Raw genomic sequence first — 18,088 nt, 5'->3', positions numbered from 1 at the left:
CACATGGTATCGTCTCTGTTGTCACATGGTATCGTGTCTGTTGCCACATGATATCGTGTCAGTTGTCACATGGTATCGTCTCTGTTGTCACATGGTATCGTGCCTGTTGCCACATGTATCGTGCCAGTTGTCACATAGTATCGTGCCAGTTGTCACATGGTATCGTGCCAGTTGTCACATAGTATCGTGCCAGTTGTCACATGGTATCGTGCCAGTTGTCACATAGTATCGTGCCAGTTGTCACATGGTATCGTGCCAGTTGTCACATAGTATCGTGCCAGTTGTCACATGGTATCGTGCCAGTTGTCACATAGTATCGTGCCAGTTGTCACATGGTATCGTGCCAGTTGTCACATAGTATCGTGCCAGTTGTCACATGGTATCGTGCCAGTTGTCACATAGTATCGTGCCAGTTGTCACATGGTATCGTGCCAGTTGTCACATAGTATCGTGCCAGTTGTCACATGGTATCGTGTCATTTGTTGTAGGTAGTGTCGTGACATCATCGCTAGAAATAACATCAGGAAACATTTGCTTTCGTTTGTCAGTTGGTCATATAGTCAGTCAGCTTTAAGAATTGTCGGTCTTTGGTTGACAGGTTAAATGAGTTTATTTTAAAATCCCATCATGGGCCAATAGCTGTAACCCCGCTGGACTACCCGTTAAATGTTTGTCTACTAGAGCCTGTTCTCAAAAGTCGATGAGCTCCTTTAATTAATTCATGGCGCAAAAATCGAATCAAAAATTAGCGCCGCATTTTGGCAAACACCCGAGTTTGTTGCCTTGCCATTGTGTGTACGTTCTGGATAACTTTTCTTTCTTTCCGTTGTCTTGTCATTGTGTGTACGTTCTGGATAACTTTTCTTTCTTTCCGTTGCCTTGCCATGTATGTACGTTCTGGATCACTTTTCTTTCTTCCGATTCATTATTCTCGCCCTCTGGCTTACACTTTTTTAAATAGTTCAAATTGTTTTCTACTAAAGCAAAACACACACGCACATGCACATGCACACAGACACACACACACACACATGCAAACACACACACATATAAGTAACTAAAAGAACCAATCTATTGAATGAATTTTGACAAACCAATATAGAAGCCTAGCAGAATAAACAAATGGTCAATTCCACGCCTTGTCGCACAAGTCGAAATGTGAAGGGCCAAGTTTAAAATCACATCAGTGAAAGAATCAATTGTCCTATCGCGTCAACCAGTGAATGGCAAACCAAAGTCAAAATGTGAAGGGCCAAGTTTAAAATCACATCAGTGAAAGAATCAATTGTCCTATCGCGTCAACCAGTGAATGGCAAACCAAAGTCAAAATGTGAAGGGCCAAGTTTAAAATCACATCAGTGAAAGAATCAATTGTCCTATCGCGTCAACCAGTGAATGGCAAACCAAAGTCAAAATGTGAAGGGCCAAGTTTAAAATCACATCAGTGAAAGAATCAATTGTCCTATCGCGTCAACCAGTGAATGGTAAACCAAAGTCAAAATGTGAAGGGCCAAGTTTAAAATCACATCAGTGAAAGAATCAATTGTCCTATCGCGTCAACCAGTGAATGGCAAACCAAAGTCAAAATGTGAAGGGCCAAGTTTAAAATCACATCAGTGAAAGAATCAATTGTCCTATCGCGTCAACCAGTGAATGGCAAACCAAGGTCAAAATGTGACCACGTCAAGAAAAAACTTGCTTCTTCTATTGTGGTTAGCTGTGTGCACAATCATAGCAAAACACTTCAACTGTTTAGCTTGAATACCTCAAGTATTCATATTGTGTCTTATGCATGTTTTATTTAAAAGGATTTTATTATCTATACACAATCGTCAGTTAACTTTAAGAGAGCTATTTTAGCCTGTCTGGGCAATTATTGCTATGTTTATACAGCATACAGATCAGTTCTTGTTATTTCTGAGAAGGTTTAGGCTGTATTGATTCAACTTGTGCGCCTTGTAAACATGGCGAGCACTGCAAGAGTCGATAACTCCTCCAGTCCCTGGCCATGTCAGGCGGTGTAAGCAACCATGACGTCACCACTCACGTACTACACGTGCAGTCGTGAGTATCGGCATGGCGCCACCACTCACGTACTACACGTGCAGTCGTGAGTATCGGCTGACATTTTCTGCATTCTGGTGACATTTTGAAAAAATAGATAACTAAAGAAAGCTGTACGTGGCATTGTTAAATCAATGTGTTGCAGTTAGACCATAGAGATGAGGGGGTGGATTAAGGTGGGGGTCGGCAGGGGTTATTAAAGGGGCGGTGGGGTAAGTAGTGAGAGGACATCCGTAAATAGTTTATTTTTATCCCGAACTCATTGGTTTTGTAAACAGTTCTTGCATTCGTTGTTTGCTTGTTATGGTGTGGGTGACTTTCTACAAATGTTTATGGTGTGGGTGACTTTCTACAAATGTATTTAAACGTTAAGATAATAAGGAAAAAATATATAAATGCGTATTTAATTACCGACGTGCGCCAAATTATTGCACAGCTGATTATAAAATCTATAAACAAAATATTTGATTAAACTTTTTAAACTATCAAACAATTTTTAATTAGTATTCAGAATAAAAATATTTTAATTGATAGCTAAAAGCTGTGTCAAGTGTTGACTAGCAGCTGTGTGAAGTGTTGACTAGCAACTGTGTTGACTAGCAGCTGTGTGAAGTGTTGACTAGCAACTGTGTTGACTAGCAGCTGTGTGAAGTGTTGACTAGCAACTGTGTTGACTAGCAGCTGTGTGAAGTGTTGACTAGCAACTGTATGAAGTGTTGACTAGCAGCTGTAGTTTTACTTCAACTCAGCAGAACTGTATTGTCTTAGAATGAACCACAACATAATCTAAAAGCTTTTACTTTTAACTGCTCGTCGATTTTAATGTGTTATCGATCTTTTCGTTTAATTCGCCTTTCATGCGTAGGCGTTTTTTATTATTTAAATACATTATCGACGGCTGTTCGACCATTATTACTTTTATATTTTCTTTTTTAATGCTTTTTGTAATATGTGTGTGTGTGTATTTGTGTGGGTGTATGTGTGTGGTGTAACGTGGAAAACGGGTTTCTATTTTAATGTTGCTGACAACAATACAAGAACTCCAGCTGTGTGACTTAAGTTATGGGCGTGGCTTGTCGACCATTGCTTTTATAAAACAATACAATATCACATGCTAGTGTGGGATGTCTTAACCACAGCTATAAAACATGCTAGTGTGGGACGTCTTAACCACAGCTATAAAACATGCTAGTGTGGGATGTCTTAACCACAGCTATAAAACATGCTAGTGTGGGACGTCTTAACCACAGCTATAAAACATGCCAGTGTGGGATGTCTTAACCACAGCTATAAAACATGCTAGTGTGGGATGTCTTAACCACAGCTATAAAACATGCTAGTGTGGGACGTCTTAACCACAGCTATAAAACATGCCAGTGTGGGATGTCTTAACCACAGCTATAAAACATGCTAGTGTGGGGATGTCTTAACCACAGCTATAAAACATGCTAGTGTGGGACGTCTTAACCACAGCTATAAAACATGCCAGTGTGGGATGTCTTAACCACAGCTATAAAACATGCTAGTGTGGGGACGTCTTAACCACAGCTATAAAACATGCTAGTGTGGGGACGTCTTAACCACAGCTATAAAACATGCTAGTGTGGGATGTCTTAACCACAGCTATAAAACATGCTAGTGTGGCACGTCTTAACCACAGCTATAAAACATGCTAGTGTGGGACGTCTTAACCACAGCTATAAAACATGCTAGTGTGGAACATCTTAACCACAGCTATAAAACATGCTAGTGTGGGACGTCTTAACCACAGCTATAAAACATGCTAGTGTGGGAACGTCTTAACCACAGCTATAAAACATGCTAGTGTGGGACGTCTTAACCACAGCTATAAAACATGCTAGTGTGGGAACGTCCTAACCACAGCTATAAAACATGCTAGTGTGGGAACGTCTTAACCACAGCTATAAAACATGCTAGTGTGGCACATCTTAACCACAGCTATAAAACATGCTAGTGTGGTACATCTTAACCACAGCTATAAAACATGCTAGTGTGGGACATCTTAACCACAGCTATAAAACATGCTAGTGTGGCACATATTAACCACAGCTATAAAACATGCTAGTGTGGGACATCTTAACCACAGCTATAAAACATGCTAGTGTGGGATGTCTTAACCACAGCTATAAAACATGCTAGGGTGGGGACGTCCTAACCCAAGCTATAAAACATGCTAGTGTGGGACGTCTTAACCACAGCTATAAAACATGCTAGTGTGGGATGTCTTAACCACAGCTATAAAACATGCTAGTGTGGGACGTCTTAACCACAGCTATAAAACATGCTAGTGTGGGGACGTCTTAACCACAGCTATAAAACATGCTAGTGTGGCACGTCTTAACCACAGCTATAAAACAACTACTATGACGCTACTGACAATAAATTATTTAGTAGGACGGGATCATGGGGCCAAGATCAATGTTGATAACGTTATTGCCTAGGAACGGTAACTCAAATAGCAAACACACCAGTCACGAAAGTTGTAAAACCAGCCAAATCTAACAATACTAGAAGGAAACTCGATCCCTTTCATAAGATCAATAAACAGAGTTTCTTATCTGCCATCGATAAACCCGCATTTTTAACAACTTGTTACATCTATATACAGGATTTATTTTTAAAAATACATTTTACACGATAAATGTTTTGTAATAAGGAAATTATTAACCATTGGTTTTTTACTTTCTCGTATATACGAAGTATAGAGAAAGTATTGTAATCGTGCAAAAAAAAATCGAGATTTTTTACAAATCTCGACGTTTTACCAGTGGCGGAACTAGAAAAAAAGGGCCACCCCGCAATAAAAAAAATGTGGGCCCTATACATACATATATATATATATATATATATATATATATATATATATATATATATATATATATATATATATATATATATAAACTAAATACGAAAAAAACAACAGAATACTCAATACAGGCTTCTTCGAAATTTGAAAAAAATTAAAATTCGTAGTTTTTATTTTTAATTAAACATTATTACCAACAACACATCATTTGTGTGAGTGCTATTAGTCTTTCTATGTTTGTCAATGTGCCAACTAGTTTACAAGGAAGTCAAAAGAATAGGAAGCATGAAATCTTTGTATGTAAAATGGTTTCTCGCCTTATGTTAATTTTTAAGTATTTTTGTTTTTATATTATTAGTTTTTAATACATTTCCTTTTATACTATGTCATTCTTTATTATGTATTTTTTAAAAATAATAATTAAAAGAAGTAATTGATTTTTAATTTATTTAGTGCAACAAAAAAATTCTTAATTAAGAGCACACATATTTGACTATTTAAAAAGGGGAAATAAGTCATGGAAGTTGTTTGAACGTTTGCCTATCTTTCACACTACACCTCATGTAGCTATGGGGTCATCCATAAATGACGTCACACTTTTTTTGACGATTTTTACCTCCCCCCACCACTCCGTCACACGTCTTCACAAAAATCCAGACCCCCCCCCCTAAAATGACGTCACACTTCAGCCTACAATCCCCCTTATAATTGCAGTTAAAAAAATTTAAACCGATATTTTTCTATATTCTTGTCTGAACTCTGTAAAATAAAATACTTAAAAAAACTTTTTAAAAAACCACGTTTTTCTTGTGGACTAAAAAGTAGAAAATAAATTTTCATACATTTGATGACAAAAAACGTGGGTACGTTCACCATCAAATTTCCCGACCCATCTGCCCGACCCACGTTTTTTGTCATCAAATGTATGAAAATTTATTTTCTACTTTTTAGTCCACAAGAAAAACGTGGTTTTTTAAAAAGTTTTTTTAAGTATTTTATTTTCTCCTTTTTAGTCCGTTGCTACACATGAAAAACGTGGTTTTTAAAAAAGTTTTTTATATAGTTTATTTTCTACTTTATCTAATGACTTGATTAAGTATGACTTGACTAAGTGTTTATAAATACACGGACTAAAAATCTTGAGCGACCAGGATTCGAACCTGGGTTGTCGCGGCCACAACGCGAAGTACTAACCGCTATACGATCACGGCCAGCGCGCTCACATCAATTGGGGCCGAAGTAACTGTGCCAATAGGCCTCCAGTCTTGTCGGTATCTTTAGAAATCATGTCCTCAATTTTATGGTCCTTGGGGCGTAATTAAATTAAGCTAATTACGGTCTCTAATTGCTAGTTTTTATGATTGCATCTGAAATTGTTAGGCGAAAGTAGCCTACATGCCAAATTTCAGATCTGTAGAGCAATCAGAAGTGGGCTAATTTTCGATGTCAATTTTAACAACAAACATCCAAACAAACAAACAAACGCGAAGCTGAGTTAAGAAAAACGTGTTAAAAATAGAGTATTTTAATCAATTCCTATTACAATTTATTAAAAGTTTTCTAAAACGCGAAATAACGTCTAAAATTCGTTTTCTAACATTGCTTTTTTATAATGCAAAAGTGTGACGTCGCACCATCTGACTCCCCCACCCCCTCATCACACACCGTCACAAAATTACGGACCCCACCTCCCCCCTACGTGTGTGACATCATTTATGGACGACCCCTTATATATGTTTTTCCTTTATGAAACAGCGTGTGTTAGCTGCTGTAGAACATCACTAATGTAGTAGATCTGTTTGTTGATGTTTTTTTTTTTTTTTGCAAAAAAAATTATTTTTTTAACTATAAAAAAGTTTATTCTGTTCGGCTTTGGGCCCCTAAATGGCCTGCCCCCCCCCCCCCCCCCCGCGTTGCGGGGTCTGGCGGCACTGTAGTTCCGCCCCTGCGTTTTACACCTCACTGATACGGAAAAACATAATTTTGCAATCTTGTCCGTATGTCTGTGTGTGTGTGTCTGTCTGTCTGTCTGTCTGTGTGTAAACACGATTACTTGAGTACCGTTACAGCTAGGTTGATGAAATTTCATATATAAGTATTTTATCAAAATCGTAGATCCGTATCAACTTTTGAGCGATTTGCGATAACCGGAAGTAATACTTTTTCTACTTTGAATTTTTCAAAAGCCTATAACTTGAGTACTATTTCAGATAGATAAATGAAATTTCACATGTAAGTAATAAATCTAATTCTCTACCTTCTGTCAAATTTTGAGTAATTTCCGTTGACCGGAAGTACTAATTTACGCTATTTCCGATTTCTCAAAAAACGCATGCAAATTTATAAAGTACTAATTATATTGCTTGGTGCGCAATTCTTTTTTCTATGAGATCCTATTCTATTTTTTAAAGTTTAAGTAATTAAAAATTATGTCTACATTCCAAGTTATATAAGAATATTCGAGAAAGTTTAGGGGATATCACTCCCGGTTTCATGTGCATGTTGTGTGTTCATGTTCATGTTTAGAATATTTATTTGAGTTGTCCTGTACGTTGGCTTTTTACAAGTTTTTATTTAACTCACTTTCTCGTCAGTCTGCCGTCAGTCTGTCTGTCTAGATCGAAACACCGGAGCGAAAATTCGGACACTTATAACAGACAGATACGGTTCGTATTTGGTACGTGGGTCAAGACATGAACACAATGCATTATGACATTAAATTTGACTTAATTGGATGCCTAATTCATTTTTTATGAATTAATTAAAATTTGGACCGAATTAGTAGGCAGTTCTATCCACACGAGTCATGACGGCCGTGTTGGGCGTGCATCGAGGGAGGGCTCTACGACAAAAACGCGTCATCACGTTCGATGGGCGCGCGATGGTTTTTAGTCGGGTCAGCAGTCTAGTTCTTTACCACTAGACTACGCCATCCCATAATATTTTACCGAAACTTTAGCTATAAACTTGACATTGACAATGGACAATAGTCATATAAGTATTGTAAATAAAACATGTAAAGTACTGAAAAAAAATTCATAAAAAAACGTTTTAATAACAAGCTTTTATGTAATAATGCTCTAAAAAGTAGAAAATGAATTATACACCACTATTTAAATAACTATAAAAAAGCGTGGGTATCTTCCTAAATATTAGACACTACTATTTAAATTACTATAAAGAAAAGCGTGGGTCACTTTAGTATCTATTGGATACCTTTACTAATAATTAGGAAGAGACCTATGCTTTTCTTTATAGTAATTTAAATAGTAGTGTATAATTTATTTTCTACTTTTTAGAGCATTATTACATAAAAGCTTGTTATTAAAACGTTTTTTAAAGAATTTTTCTTTAAATATGTTTCAAGCTGAATCGTTTGATTTCACTACAATGAACATGAGAACACATTCACACACAAAATACATATTAAAACAAGATTGTTTTACAATGCCTGACTAAGAGATATATGCGAAATTTATTACCTACATACAAATACATACAGTTTCAAGTTTTTTTCAAAACGTTTATGTATCTTCGATTTCATTGCAATTGAAAAAGATACAGTATTAGACTATATAAAAATAGAAATTTGTATTTGAAAAGAACGTATTTGAAGACTAAAGTCTGTCAATAACATAGCTATCACTCCCTTCATATCTCTGAAACAAATTGGTATACCAGGCAACCAGATGTTTGTTGAGCAGGAGAGTTCAAATCCTGGAGACCCGCACAATCTTAATAGCTTCATTTCTATTCCACAGTTGCTATGAAAATACACCATGAAATTCCATAAAGAAAAGTTGAAAAATCAAATTCTTATAAGAAGATATCTGTAGGATAGACACGATCCTGGAAGGTGAGATTCACTTTCATTTGCTTGTTTCTTTAGTTCACGTACATTATCAATATTTTGATCCAATCAGTGCTGTTAACGATTTTACTGTATATATTGGGCTAATATATATATATATATATATATATATATATATATATATATATATATATATATATATATATATATATATATATATATATATATATATATAATATATATATATATATATATATCCATATATCCATATCCACATCCACATCCACATCCATATCCACATCCACATCCACATCCGCATCCGCATCCTTAACCACAACCACAACCACAACCACAACCACAACCACAACCATAACCACATACTCATACACATACACATACACATACACATACACATACACATACACATACACATACACATACACATACACATACACATACACATACACATACACATACACATACACATACACATACACATACACATACACATACACATACACATACACATACACATACACATACACATACACATACACATACACATACACATACACATACACATACACATACACATACACATACACCTACACCTACACCTACACCTACACCTACACCTACACCTACACCTACACCTACACATACACATACACATACACATACACATACACATACACATACACATACACATACACACACACACATACACATACACATACACACACACACACACACACACACATATACACATACACATACACATACACATACACATACACATACACATACACATACACATACACATACACATACACATACACATACACATACACATACACATACACATACACATACACATACACATACACATACACATACACATACACATACATATACATATACATATATACTACATATACATACATCGATATGTGGTATATAGTAAATACCTAATAGTAACCATACACATACATTATGCTTAGTTAGACCAATGTTTAAGAGTCTTCGCTTATTAAGCTTTATGACATTAGGTTTGATCCAGCGCGGACGTCCTTGAGATCACGTGGCAACATGTAGCGAATTACAATTCCCAACCCTGGTGATTCCCCCTCCCTCAATTTAAACATGCAACAAAGTAAATTTCCTAACCACCCCGACAGTTAATTGCCAAAAATTAGAAGCCGACAAATTAACGTGTTTTTTTTTTTATAAATAAATTATGGCGATCCATGCTTTATTTTTATCCTTTTAGTTTTCTTAAATAGTTTTCAACGGTGGCATTAATGAAACATACCACCACATCTCAATACTATGAGAAATATGTGAGTTTTTGTAACCTATATCTAAGCTATCAACAATCAGCTTGTAGCTAAGACAACACGATGTTTCTACACACAAGATCTATACCATCAACTTGTATAACTGGAGTCTAGAAACATTTGTTTTGATGCGTATAATATTCACATTAGCTGCTGATTACTAATCGATACATAGGAGGCACAGGAGAGAAGTAAGCTAGAAGGTATCTGGAATAGAATACAGTGATACAAATCCGGTTTAGTAGATGATATGCGATTGATATGGATCTATATCGGTCAGCTACAAGCTAGTTCTGTTTGTTATTTAGATTGTGATATCTGTTAGATTATAATGTAACATTTTATTTGCGAGTAACTGAAATCTGATTGTTGTGGTGTATACATGTTGGTCATGCAACACTTGTACAGATTGTGATCTATTTTAGGGCGTGGCCTCAAATACGGCACACTTTGCACCAACAGACATTCGGCTCTGCCACGATCCTGCCAGTTGATATTGTGTTGAAATATTGCAAATCATTGATCGGGCTGGAGACAATGCTTGGGACAGAAGCAGTGAATCTCAAACATTTTTAAATGGGCACATTATTTGATAACTTTATTCTTGATCGTCTAATCTTTTGACGGTTCACGCTTATACTTGTGTTGGGCTAAATTCCCTCCAAAATTAAAAGTGAGAACGAAGATGAAGACTTATTAAAAGGTGTTTATGTTTGAGATCAACTATAACAGATCCTTTTTCTAGTGTATAAGCTGATTTTTTTTCGGCTCATAATTGTAGATTGTTCAAATTTTACTGAGAGCAGAGTTTCGAGGGGAGGGGAGGGGGGGGGGGCGGCTAACGAACGAAATAGATTTTATATGGAAATATAAAGTTTTAATAGTGTCCGTCCGTCCGTCCGCCTCCCCCACCCCCGTCTGGAAGTTTTGACTGCTACCCCCCCCCCCCCCCCCCCCCTTCCTCGGAGAAAGAAACCCTGCAAGCACCCCAGACAAATCTCTTGCGGCTATAGTGTCGCCGTCAATATATCAAGAAATAGATTGTACACTCACATATGCGCCGCCCAATTTGACTACTTCCTTCTCACAATCTGCCAGTCTATTCGTTCGCTTGTATTTCAGTACTTAAACTTTTCAAATGTGTTCAGTACTTAAACGTTTTAAATGTGTTCAGTACTTAGACGTTTCAAATGTGTTCAGTACTTAAACGTTTCAAATGTGTTCAGTACTTAAACGTTTCAAATGTGTTCAGTACTTAAACGTTTCAAGTGTGTTCAGTACTTAAACGTTTCAAGTGTGTTCAGTACTTAAACGTTTCAAATGTTTTCAGTACTTAAACGTTTCAAATGTGTTCAGTACTTAAATGTTTCAAATGTTTTCAGTACTTAAACGTTTCAAATGTGTTCAGTACTTAAACGTTTCAAGTGTGTTCAGTACTTAAACGTTTCAAATGTTTTCAGTACTTAAACGTTTCAAATGTGTTCAGTACTTAAACGTTTCAAATGTGTTCAGTACTTAAACGTTTCAAATGTGTTCAGTACTTAAACGTTTCAAGTGTGTTCAGTACTTAAACGTTTCAAGTGTGTTCAGTACTTAAACGTTTCAAATGTTTTCAGTACTTAAACGTTTCAAATGTGTTCAGTACTTAAACGTTTCAAATGTTTTCAGTACTTAAACGTTTCAAATGTGTTCAGTACTTAAACGTTTCAAGTGTGTTCAGTACTTAAACGTTTCAAGTGTGTTCAGTACTTAAACGTTTCAAGTGTGTTCAGTACTTAAACGTTTCAAATGTGTTCAGTATTTAAACGTTTCAATTGTGTTCAGTACTTAAACGTTTCAAATGTTTTCTGTAGTTGAGACTTTCCCTTTTCTTAAAGTAACTTCTATATTATTAAAGGAAAAACGAAGAAGTACATCAGAAATGATCATTTAGAGTTCGAAACACCCTCATGTATCCAGTAGAGTTATCTTCATGCTACCAAGGCTGTATTACCTCACCCCTCCCAAACCCCCATCTCTCTTCCCAATACTCTACAGTGCAGCCGTCTGTGTTCTGAATAAACAGATTTACGACCAAGACAAAAAGATTGCAGTTCATTTCTTTATTTTCATCTAGCACGTACAATTCAAAGCATGCTTGATGCCGGCTAATGCGTTGAGTGGCGTTTACTTTGGTTTCCTGAAGAGAAGACGGAGTCCCGGAAATTTGAAACATTTCGTGTCTCTGGGGGATCGCGCTTGTTTTCACTCACCACACGATACTTCAAATACATGTATTCGATTCTGCTGGCCGCTAAAACAGCAGCGCCACATCAATATTTACATTGTTCGTCTCCCTCTCAGTTCATTTCTATGTTTGTGGTTCATCAATATCAACATCAACATCTTGATTTGTGCTGTGGAACATTTTTACGACATTTGCACTGTATGACATATTTTGAATTTTTGCGTCTTTTTTTAATGCTGTGGTGACTGTTGAGTATGGTGATGAGCTGAGAAAAGATTATATACAAGTTTTTTTTTGGCAAGATAAATCGGCTGAATATAGTGAGGAATAGATTTTTTCTTTTCTTTACCTACTGTGGTTACCTCTACGAAATTCAACTACACCAATTCCAGTCCAATGTTTCTTCCAGATTTTTTCTCTCGGGGGGAGGGGGGGGGGATGCTCACTAAAATTTCCGGGGGCGGACACTGGTAAACATATATATTTTCTAAATAAATTCTATTTTGAGATGCGGAGATGCCCGGAAGAAACTCTGCTCCAGGCGCCCACCTTGTATGCCCCCATGAAATCCTGATACTCCCCCGGCAACTCCCTCCGCCCTTGAAACTCAGTGCGTCGTATAAACAAACATGATATCATTAGCTGAGAGTGCGTCGTATAAACAAACATGATATCATTAGCTGAGAGTGCGTCGTATAAACAAACATGATATCATTAGCTGAGAGTGCGTCGTATAAACAAACATGATATCATTAGCGGAGAGTGCGTCGTATAAACAAACATGATATCATTAGCTGAGAGTGCGTCGTATAAACAAACATGATATCATTAGCGGAGAGTGCGTCGTATAAACAAACATGATATCATTAGCGGAGAGTGCGTCGTATAAACAAACATGATATCATTAGCGGAGAGTGCGTCGTATAAACAAACATGATATCATTAGCGGAGAGTGCGTCGTATAAGCAAACATGATATCATTAGCGGAGAGTGCGTCGTGTAAATAAACATGATATGATTAGCGGAGAGTTCGTCGTATAAACAAACATGATATCATTAGCTGAGAGTGCGTCGTATAAACAAACATGATATCATTAGCGGAGAGTGCGTCGTATAAGCAAACATGATATCATTAGCTGAGAGTGCGTCGTATAAACAAACATGATATCATTAGCCGAGAGTGCGTCGTATAAACCAACATGATATCATTAGCCGAGAGTGCGTCGTATAAACCAACATGATATCATTTTCTGAGAGTGCGTCGTATAAACAAACATGATATCATTAGCGGAGAGTGCGTCGTATAAGCAAACATGATATCATTATCTGAGAGTGCGTCGTATAAACAAACATGATATCATTAGCGGAGAGTGCGTCGTATAAACAAACATGATATCATTATCTGAGAGTGCGTCGTATAAACAAACATGATATCATTAGCGGAGAGTGCGTCGTATAAGCAAACATGATATCATTTTCTGAGAGTGCGTCGTATAAACAAACATGATATCATTAGCGGAGAGTGCGTTGTATAAACAAACATGATATCATTAGCGGAGAGTGCGTCGTATAAACAAACATGATATCATTATCTGAGAGTGCGTCGTATAAACAAACATGATATCATTAGCGGAGAGTGCGTCGTATAAACAAACATGATATCATTAGCGGAGAGTGCGTCGTATAAACAAACATGATATCATTAGCGGAGAGTGCGTCGTATAAGCAAACATGATATCATTAGCGGAGAGTGCGTCGTGTAAATAAACATGATATGATTATCTGAGAGTGCGTCGTATAAACAAACATGATATCATTAGCGGAGAGTGCGTCGTATAAACAAACATGATATCATTAGCGGAGAGTGCGTCGTATAAACAAACATGATATCATTAGCGGAGAGTGCGTCGTATAAGCAAACATGATATCATTAGCGGAGAGTGCGTCGTATAAACAAACATGATATCATTAGCGGAGAGTGCGTCGTATAAGCAAACATGATATCATTAGCTGAGAGTGCGTCGTATAAACAAACATGATATCATTAGCCGAGAGTGCGTCGTATAAACCAACATGATATCATTAGCCGAGAGTGCGTCGTATAAACCAACATGATATCATTTTCTGAGAGTGCGTCGTATAAACAAACATGATATCATTAGCGGAGAGTGCGTCGTATAAGCAAACATGATATCATTAGCGGAGAGTGCGTCGTATAAACAAACATGATATCATTAGCGGAGAGTGCGTCGTATAAACAAACATGATATCATTATCTGAGAGTGCGTCGTATAAACAAACATGATATCATTAGCGGAGAGTGCGTCGTATAAGCAAACATGATATCATTTTCTGAGAGTGCGTCGTATAAACAAACATGATATCATTAGCGGAGAGTGCGTTGTATAAACAAACATGATATCATTAGCGGAGAGTGCGTCGTATAAACAAACATGATATCATTAGCGGAGAGTGCGTCGTATAAACAAACATGATATCATTAGCGGAGAGTGCGTCGTATAAACAAACATGATATCATTAGCGGAGAGTGCGTCGTATAAACAAACATGATATCATTAGCGGAGAGTGCGTCGTATAAGCAAACATGATATCATTAGCGGAGAGTGCGTCGTGTAAATAAACATGATATGATTAGCGGAGAGTTCGTCGTATAAACAAACATGATATCATTAGCTGAGAGTGCGTCGTATAAACAAACATGATATCATTAGCGGAGAGTGCGTCGTATAAACAAACATGATATCATTAGCGGAGAGTGCGTCGTATAAACAAACATGATATCATTAGCGGAGAGTGCGTCGTATAAACAAACATGATATCATTAGCCGAGAGTGCGTCGTATAAACCAACATGATATCATTTTCTGAGAGTGCGTCGTATAAACAAACATGATATCGTTAGCTGAGAGAAAATCAATTAGAGCTGAGCTTCATTAGCGCTCTAAAAAAACATTATCTTGATGCGGTTTTTTAAAAGAGTTGTTTATTCGCAAATTTTTGTTTGTAGTTCCGCGTCAGACGTTTCTCTTAAATAATTAAATTGTCATTAGCTCGAGTAGTTGTAAACCTTAGGTTTGTACATACTGGGGCAGGGGTGGACAGTAGTGTCTTTATGTTTAGCCTGTTGGTCAACCATCGGACAGTTGAGATGTGTGTCCTGGTTGACTGTTGTGAACTGTCGAAGATTTGTCCACGACATCATGTAGGTGACCAATGCCAATAACACAAGTGGACATGTATTTAAATACATGTTTGTGACTAAGATACACAATTGAACTAAGGAGCTTACGCTTATGTCAACTGCTGGTGGCGCCACTGACGTGGTGACACATTTTGTCACGTGACGTGTAGCACGTGACGGCATGACGTGCACATCTTCCGCACGTGACGGCATGACGTGCACATCTCCCGTACAGCACGTGACGGCATGACGTGCACATCTCCCGTACAGCACGTGACGGCATGACGTGCACATCTCTCGTACGTGACGGCATGACGTGCACATCTCCCATACGTGACGGCATGACGTGCACATCTCCCATACGTGACTGCATGACGTGCACATCTCCCATACAGCACGTAACGTCATGACGTGCACATCTCCCGTACGTGACTGCATGACGTGCACATCTCCCGTACGTGACTGCATGACGTGCACATCTCCCGTACAGCACGTGACGGCATGACGTGCACATCTCCCGTACGTGACTGCATGACGTGCACATCTCCCGTACGTGACTGCATGACGTGCACATCTCCCGTACGTGACTGCATGACGTGCACATCTCCCGTACGTGACTGCATGACGTGCACATCTCCCGTACAGCACGTGACGTCATGACGTGCACATCTCCCGTACGTGACTGCATGACGTGCACATCTCCCGTACGTGACTGCATGACGTGCACATCTCCCGTACGTGACTGCATGACGTGCACATCTCCCATACAGCACGTGACGTCATGACGTGCACATCTCCCGTACGTGACTGCATGACGTGCACATCTCCCGTACGTGACTGCATGACGTGCACATCTCCCGTACAGCACGTGACGTCATGACGTGCACATCTCCCGTACGTGACTGCATGACGTGCACATCTCCCGTACGTGACTGCATGACGTGCACATCTCCCGTACGTGACTGCATGACGTGCACATCTCCCGTACGTGACTGCATGACGTGCACATCTCCCGTACAGCACGTGACGTCATGACGTGCACATCTCCCGTACGTGACTGCATGACGTGCACATCTCCCGTACGTGACTGCATGACGTGCACATCTCCCGTACGTGACTGCATGACGTGCACATCTCCCATACAGCACGTGACGTCATGACGTGCACATCTCCCGTACGTGACTGCATGACGTGCACATCTCCCGTACGTGACTGCATGACGTGCAAATCTCCCATACAGCACGTGACGTCATGACGTGCACATCTCCCGTACGTGACTGCATGACGTGCACATCTCCCGTACGTGACGGCATGACGTGCAAATCTCCCATACAGCACGTGACGTCATGACGTGCACATCTCCCGTACGTGACTGCATGACGTGCACATCTCCCGTACGTGACGGCATGACGTGCACATCTCCCGTACAGCACGTGACGGCATGACGTGCACATCTCCCGTACGTGATGGCATGACGTGCAAATCTCCCGTACGTGACGGCATGACGTGCACATCTCCCGTACGTAACGGCATGACGTGCACATTTCCCGTACGTGACGGCATGACGTGCACATCTCCCGTACAGCACGTGACGGCATGACGTGCACATTTCCCGTACGTGACGGCATGACGTGCACATCTCCCGTACAGCACGTGACGGCATGACGTGCACATCTCCCGTACGTGACGGCATGACGTGCACATCTCCCGTACAGCACGTGACGGCATGACGTGCACATCTCCCGTACGTGACGGCATGACGTGCACATCTCCCGTACAGCACGTGACGGCATGACGTGCACATCTCCCGCACGTGAGGGAATGACGTGCATATGTCCCGTACAGATCATGTCTGTCGGTCACGTGAGGACCAGCCCACACTTCCACCACACACGCAACATGTTCAGTAGAGATTTGTGCCCAGTCAAACAATCAACATGTTCAGTAGAGATTTGTGCCCAGTCACACACGCAACATGTTCAGTAGAGATTTGTGCCCAGTCAAACAATCAACATGTTCAGTAGAGATTTGTGCCCAGTCACACACGCAATAGGTTCAGTAGAGATTTGTGCCCAGTCAAGCAATCAACATGTTCAGTAGAGATTTGTGCCCAGTCAAACAATCAACATGTTCAGTAGAGATTTGTGCCCAGTCAAACACGCAACATATTCAGTAGAGATTTGTGCCCAGTCAAACACGCAACATGTTCAGTAGAGATTTGTGCCCAGTCACACACGCAACATGTTCAGTAGAGATTTGTGCCCGGTCAAACAATCAACATGTTCAGTAGAGATTTGTGCCCAGTCAAACAATCAACATGTTCAGTAGAGATTTGTGCCCAGTCAAACACGCAACATATTCAGTAGAGATTTGTGCCCAGTCAAACACGCAACATGTTCAGTAGAGATTTGTGCCCAGTCACACACGCAACATGTTCAGTAGAGATTTGTGCCCGGTCAAACAATCAACATGTTCAGTAGAGATTTGTGCCCAGTCAAACAATCAACATGTTCAGTAGAGATTTGTGCCCAGTCAAACACGCAACATATTCAGTAGAGATTTGTGCCCAGTCAACCACGCAACATGTTCAGTAGAGATTTGTGCCCAGTCACACACGCAAC

General features: G+C 39.2%; 1 protein-coding gene across 10 annotated transcripts in view; it reads left to right on the top strand.

Annotated features, from left to right (window-relative positions):
• LOC131949413 (cadherin-23) overlaps nt 1–18,088 on the top strand; it is a 98,279-nt gene that overhangs the window by 41,263 nt on the left and 38,928 nt on the right. For all 10 annotated transcript variants that reach the window (XM_059311303.1, XM_059311300.1, XM_059311304.1 and 7 more), the window contains exon 2: nt 8,653–8,747. The gene's annotated coding sequence lies outside the window, so the exon portion shown is untranslated. The remainder of the gene's footprint in view (nt 1–8,652; nt 8,748–18,088) is intronic.

Source organism: Physella acuta, unplaced genomic scaffold (genome assembly GCF_028476545.2).
Source record: "Physella acuta isolate Inbredline_101_S28 unplaced genomic scaffold, ASM2847654v3 ptg000694l, whole genome shotgun sequence".
Classification (NCBI taxonomy): Eukaryota; Metazoa; Mollusca; class Gastropoda; family Physidae; genus Physella; species Physella acuta.
This window is presented reverse-complemented; position numbering and strand designations above follow the sequence as displayed.